Below are 7,155 nucleotides of genomic sequence, written 5' to 3'. Positions count from 1 at the left end.
TTTTTGCCTGTATTTGCTCATTTAGGTCATTCTTTAATTCACAGATCATTCTAATTATGAACCTTCTCAACTCCTTCTCTGATATTTCATCAACTTTGCTGTCTATTGGTTCTGTTATTATAGTGCCCTGATTTGTTTGGGGCACTTTCCTCCCTTGTTTTTTCATGTTGTCTATGTGTCTTCCTTTCTTGCAGTGTGTATCTTTGATATTACAGTTTCTTACCTATATTCTTGTAGTACCCATGCAGACTGTCTGTACCTCACCTTGATGTTGGGTTTCCAGACCCTCATGTTGTCTCTCAATGTATGCTACTGCATCCTGGTCCTGGGTACTACACAAGTTGGTGTGGACAGATCTGGGCAGGGCCTGGACTCCCGCCATAGTCTGTTGGTCAGGAGAAGAGTTCCTATGCCAGAGGCTGGGCTCCAGCAGATGCCTGCCAGTGGAGGGGTGCACCCAGGCGTACTGTGAGCCTGGGCTCTGCACAGACTGGTGTGGGTAGATCTGCGCCACTGGGCTTGACCTGCCTTGGTAGTCTGCTGGTTGGAAGGGGAGGTCCTGTGCCAGAGGCTAGGCTCTGACCAATGTCTGCCCCATCAGTAGAGATCTGGACGGAGCCTACTGTGAACCTGGGTTGTAGTTGGGTTGGTATGTGTGGGCGGGGCTGGGTCTCTGCTTCCAAGGTAGTCTGCTGGTTGGAGTGAAGGTCCTGTGCCAGAGGCTAAGCTCTGGAAGGTGTCAGCCCCACCAGAGGAGAAATGGACCAGGCCTACTGTGAGCTTGGGTCCTGCACAGGCTGATGTGGGTGGATCTGGGCCGCTGAGCTTGACCTCCTCCCGATACTCATATGTATATATGTATGTATGTAATCATTGGCTTAAGGTCTCACTCCTGTATATAATAAGGAACTTTGGCCCAGCCCAGGACTTTGCTGTTTTCTGTCTGTACAAAGCATATGTGAAAAGCATGGGGAAGGCTTACTAAATGTTTATTTAAAGAATGAATGAACAGGGGATTGGGGTTGTGGCTCAGTGGTAGAATGCTCACATAGTATGTGTGAAGCGCTGGGTTGGATCCTCAGTACCACATTAAAAAAAAAAAAAAATATATATATATATATATATATATATATATATCTCAAAGGTATTGTATCCAACTGCAACTAAGAAAAAAATTTTTAAAAAAAGAATGAATAAACAAAAGGCAAACAGATGTCAGCTATGAAGAAAAAGAATAGTGTCACCAGCAGCAATACATGTATCTGTATATATACCTAAAAATGCCTTTCTCTCTATCTATATTTAGGATTTCTTTTAAATCTTTCATCAAATACTGTAATGGATCAATATATCCCTGGAATAAAGATTTTTCACTGTAATCTGTAATAAAATTTATATTTTAGCAGCAATTAAGAAAGTAAAAAGTTCTCAAAGTTATAGAACTTCATGTATTTATCCCTGAGGATAGTTTTAAAACATAATGCAAGTTCTAGGTCAGGCAACACAATAAGTTCTCTAATATAAAATAGCTTTTTATAATCAAAAAGTCAAATATCAGTGAGTCAACTGTAGAGAACTTATTGCCCCCATAAACAAAAATATACTGGTAGATCTTGCCAAACTCTGCAATATTCTGCTTTTGTGGAGTTGGTTTCTTCCTCTAAGAGGCTCATCTTGTGATGCTCACATGGCTTGCAATAGCTCTTAAAACTACATCCTTCCTCATTTTTCTTGATCAGAAGGAAGAAATATCCTATTCACCACATTCTAAACAAAATATCTGAGAGATACTATAAACTTGCTTAGGTGTCCTACCTGTCCCTGAACCAATAACTATCTAGGTATTAGTTTCCAAAGTTATCTAACAAATACCACAGAACTGGGGACAAAAAAGTGCAAATTTATTTTCCAACAAATTTGGAAGTTTGAAGTCTAAAGTAAAGTTGTCTCCAACATTGATTTCTTCTCAAGGTCTCTCTTTTTGGAAAGAGTTACTCTGATGTATTCATTTAGCAAAAATCCTGAATACAATATACAATTGTTAGGTATAGTTTTCCAAATGTACATTAGATCCCCAAACTTATTTATCCTATTTACCTTCTACTTTGTGTCTTTTGACTGTATATTGCCATATTCTCTTCCCACCCATATCCTGATAACCACTATTGTAATCTGTATCTGTATATAGTTTTATTTTTCCCCCACTCTGCCTCCACATATGACATCATACAACATTTTTCTTTCTGTGTATGGTTTTCTTCTCTTAGCATTCTCTAGTTCCATAATGTGTGAAAAAGGGCAGATATCTTCCTTTTTGTGACTGAATAATATTCTATTGGATGTGTAAAATAGTCTTTATTCATTGATATATGGATAAACATTGAGGGTTTTTTTTGTATCTTGGTTATTGTGAATAACACTGCAATGAACGTGGGAGTGCAAATATCTTTACAAACTTTTAATTTAATTTTCTTTTTGTGTATACCTTGGAGAGGGATTAGGAGGACATATGGCAGGTATATTTTTAATTTTTACAGGAGCCTATATTTTACAAAATGGCTATACTGATATCTATTCTCACCAACAGTGTGGATTGGTCTCTGTTTTCTTCTTTTTCTTAACATTTTCACTGGCATCTTTAGTCACCCAAAACCCTCATGTGTTAAGCAACGTAGCGAAGTTTGATGGTAAAACAATTAGATTATGAGGGTTGTGAACTCACCATGAATAATCCATTTGATGTATTTGATAATTTGAATGGACTACTGGGTGGTAACAGTAGGCAGGAGGCGTATACCTGGAAGAAGTAGGTCACTGGGGACATGACCTTACACTGTAACTTACCCCTGGGTCCTCTACCCTCTCCATGTCTCTTCTACTCTCTCTTCTTCCAGGTTTCCATGACATAAGCAGCTTTCCTCTGACACACCCTACTGCTATGAAGTTTTGTCTTATTCAGACCCAGAGAAATGGACTTAGACAACCATAAACTGAATCTCTGAAACCATAATCTCAAAATGAACTTCTGCTCTTCTAAGTTGTTCTTGTAAGGTATTTTGGTCAAAGCAATGAAAAGATCCTCATCAATGCTTAGTATCTCTGATCTCTTTGATAGATGTCCTGACAGGTGGAGATGGTATCTCCTTGTGACTTTGGCTTGTATTTCCTTTATATTAGTGATATCAAACACCCTCCAATGTACCAGTTGGACACTTTGTTGCATTTTGGGAAATATCTACTCAGGTCCTTATGTCATATTTTAATACATTTGTTTATTGTTTTCATCTTGTGTTGTGTATTCCCTCATTATATATTTTTGAATATTAATCCCTGAAGGTATATTGATTTGAAAATATTTTTCCCATTTTATAGGCTGCTTTTTAACTCTCGATTGTTCTCTGTGTTGTGCAGAAGCTTTTTAGTTTGATGTAGTCCCTTTTATTTATTTTTGATTTAGTAGCCTGAGCTTTTGATGTGATATCCAAGAAATTATTGCCAAGTCCAATGTCAAGGAGGCTTCTGCCTGTGTTTTCTTCTAAGAATTTTATGTCATCAAGTCTTTTATCCATTTTGAGTTGATTTTTATGTATGGCATAAAATTAGAGTTCAACTTTATTCTTTTATATACAGAAATCCAATTTTCTTAGTGCCATTTATTGAAGAGACCAATTCTTTCCCTATTGTGTATGTGTGTATGTATGCGTGTGTGTTTTTGGTGCTTTTGTCAAAAAGTGGTTGACTCTACATGTTTGAATTTATTTCTGGGCTCTGTATTCTGTTAAATAAATCTATGTTTCTGCTTTTGTACCATCTGACTATGTACCTTTGAAATATAATTTTACATTAGAATATGTCATGCCCCCAATTTTGTTTTTCCCTTTCAGTATTGCTTTGGCTACTTGGGGTCTTTTGTTATTCCATACAAATTCAGATTGTTTTCATATTTTTGTCAAGAAAGCCTTTGGGATTTTGATAGATATTACACTGAATTAGTACATTGCTGAAAATAGTATGGAAATTTTAACATTGTTAATTCTTCCAATACTTGAACTTGGAATTGTTTCCATTTATTCATGCCATCTTCAATTACTTTCATTAATCTTTTATAATTTTCAGTGTACAGTTCTTTCAATTCCTTGGTTAAATTTATTGCTAAAAACCTTATTTTACTTTTTCAACGTTATCGTAAAAGAGATGATTTTCTGTTTCACTTGATGATTTGTGTATAGAAATATCATGGTTAACTGGCTTCTATGGTTGTTCCATTCCTAGTGTTTTGGTGACTCTCCTTACTGCTTTCTAGAGTGGTTGTACTCATTTTTATTCCCACAAAAATACATGAGAGTATCTTTGTACCCACTTCCTCACCAGCATTTATTATCCAACATCACTCTCACTCAGGATTGCTTTGGCTATTCTGTGTCTTTTATTCTTCCAAATGAATTTGGGGACCGTTTTTTTTTTCCATTCTGTGAAGAATTTCATTTGATCTTTTAGTGGGGATTGCATTTAATTTGCATGATACTTTTGATATATGTCCTTTCCTTGGTATTTTCCCCAAAGAACTAAAATCAGCATACTATAGTTATACAGGCATATCAATGTCTTTAAAAGAGCAATTCACACAGCCAAGTTATAGAACCAGTCCAAGTACCCATTAACAGTTGAATGGATAAAGAAAATGTGGTACATATACATAATGGAATTATACCCAACCATAAAGAAGAATGCAATTATGGCATTTACTGGTGAATAGATAAAACTGGAAATCATGCTCAGTGAAATAAGCCAGATTATGTCATAAAGTCAAAGTTTTCTCTCACACTTATAAGCTAGACCAAAATAAGTGAAAAAAGTTGGGAGATTCCATAAAAATAAAAGGAAGGTCATTGGAGTAGAAGAAGGGGATTGAAGGTTAAGGAGGATGCATGTAAAAGGGTGGGACTGTGGAATGAAATTGACCAAATTTTGCTATCTCTATATAATAACATACCACAATGAATTTCACCTTTATGTATCTCTATAAATCACTAATTTTAAAAAAAATAGCCTTTCTGAATTATCCATGGTGTATTTCATACAGCTTTGTTCTTGATTCCCATCATAACTTAAAGAGGGAATTTTTGCAGTGTCCAGAGTCCTGATGTCCTATTAATGAAGGAGGAAGAATTCAAAATTCTTTCAACAGAAACCCACTTATGAGTCACCAACCTTAATTTACAGATGAATAATATATTTTCAGAAGGAAAAGTTATGGCATCTACATCATAAATCTGAAGAAGACCCCAGGAGAAGATTTTGCTGGAAGCTTGTGCTATTGTTGCCACTTGTTTCAACCCTGCTGATATCAGTGTGGTGTCCTGCAGGAACACTGACCAGAAGGCTGTGCTGAAGTTTGCTGCTGCCACAGAAGTTCCTGAAACCTTCACTAACCAGATCAAGGCAGCCTCTCGGGAGCCACATCTTCTGGTGGTTACTAATTCCAGGGCTGACCATCAGCCTCTTAGGGAATTAAGTTTATGTCAACCTGCCTACCACTGTTGTGTGTAATAGATTTCCCTTTACACTATGTGGACATTGCTATTCAGTGCAACCACAAGGGAGCTCACTCTATGATATGGTGGATGCTGGCCTGAGAAGTTCTGTCCATGTGTGACACCATTTCCTGTGAAGACACATTGGAGATCATGCCTGATGTCTACTTCCACAGAGACCCTGAAGACAATGAAAAGGAAGAAAAGAAGCTGATGAAAAAAAGCTGTGGCTAAGGAGGAATTTTGGGGGTGAATGGTCTGCTGCAACTCCTGAGTTCATTGCTGCTGAGGCTGAGGTTGAGACTGGTCTGCAGGAGGGCAGGTGCCCTCTGAGCTGATCCAGCAGTTCCCTACAGAAGATGGGAGGGCCCAGTTGGTGAATGAGGACTGGTCTGCAACTCCCACTGCTCAGGCCACTGAGTAGGTAAAAACAACCTCTAGTGATCTTGAGCTGTTCTTCTGAAGACACTTAAGCAAAATGAAAATAAGATTACAGAAAATAAACACCAGTTTCTGAAAAATAAAAATAAGTGAAAAAAAAATAAATGGAAGACCAGTAGAGTAGAGAAAGAAAAGCAGGGGGAAGTTGAAAGGGAGGGAAAGAGGAAATAATGGGGACTGAAGGGGAGTAAACCATATTCCATGCATGTGTGATTATGTCAAAATGAACCCTACTATTATATATAACTATAATGCACTAAGAAAAATTTAAAATTTCAAAACAAAAGATTTAAAATATACAATGGATTGTTATATGTCAGTTTTATTTTTTGCAACTTTATTTATTAGATCTGATGGTGTTTTTTGAGGAATGGTTAAAGTCTTTGTGGTTTTTCTACATATAGGATTATGTCACTTGCAAATATAAACAATTCTACCTCTTTCTTTCAATTTATGTACCATTTTACTTGTTATTGCTCTTGATAGTACCTCCAGTACTCCCTTAAATAGATGCGGGAAGAATGGGCATCAACAGATTCTTCAGAAATAAAAGGTATAATTAAGGCTATTTGAACAATTACTTGCCAACAATTTTGATAAGCTAGAGGAAAGGGATAAATTCCAAAAAAAAATGTATGAGGAAGAAATAGAAAGCCTGAACATACAAATAATAAGAGATTAAAGTTGTAATTTAAAATCTCCCAACAAAGAAAGGTCCAAGCCCAGAGGGCTTTATACTTATTTTCCAAGCAAAGTTAATATCAGCACTCCTTAAATTATTCCAAAAATAGAGCTGAAGAGAATACTTCTTCATATATTTTATGAGGCAAGTATCACCTTGATACCTAAGCTGGACAAAATATCACAAATGAAGAAAACTATAGACTAAGATCTCTGATGAATATCCATATAAAATTCTTAATAAAATATTAGCAGTTCCAATTCAATAACGTATCAAAAAGATCATATGTCATGATCAAGTAGGATTTATCCTCTGCATGGAAGGACAGTTTAACAAACACAAATCAGTCAATGTGACTTCACATTAATAGAATGAAAGACAAAAAATATCAATTGATGCAGACAAGGCATTCAACAAACTTCCATGCCCTTTTCAATGAAATGTTGGCAGTTTAGGTATAAAAAATAAGTTTTCCACATAATAAGGGCGTTTATGAAA

General features: G+C 36.4%; 1 pseudogene; it reads left to right on the top strand.

The window, feature by feature from the left end:
• Positions 1–268: 268 nt before the first annotated feature.
• On the top strand, positions 269–5,958 carry LOC107139719 (annotated as a pseudogene).
• Positions 5,959–7,155: the final 1,197 nt, after the last annotated feature.

Source organism: Marmota marmota, unplaced genomic scaffold, assembly GCF_001458135.2.
Source record: "Marmota marmota marmota unplaced genomic scaffold, marMar, whole genome shotgun sequence".
Lineage (NCBI taxonomy): Eukaryota > Metazoa > Chordata > Mammalia > Rodentia > Sciuridae > Marmota > Marmota marmota.
Note: the sequence above shows the minus strand (reverse complement) of the source record. Positions and strands in the feature narration are given on the sequence as shown.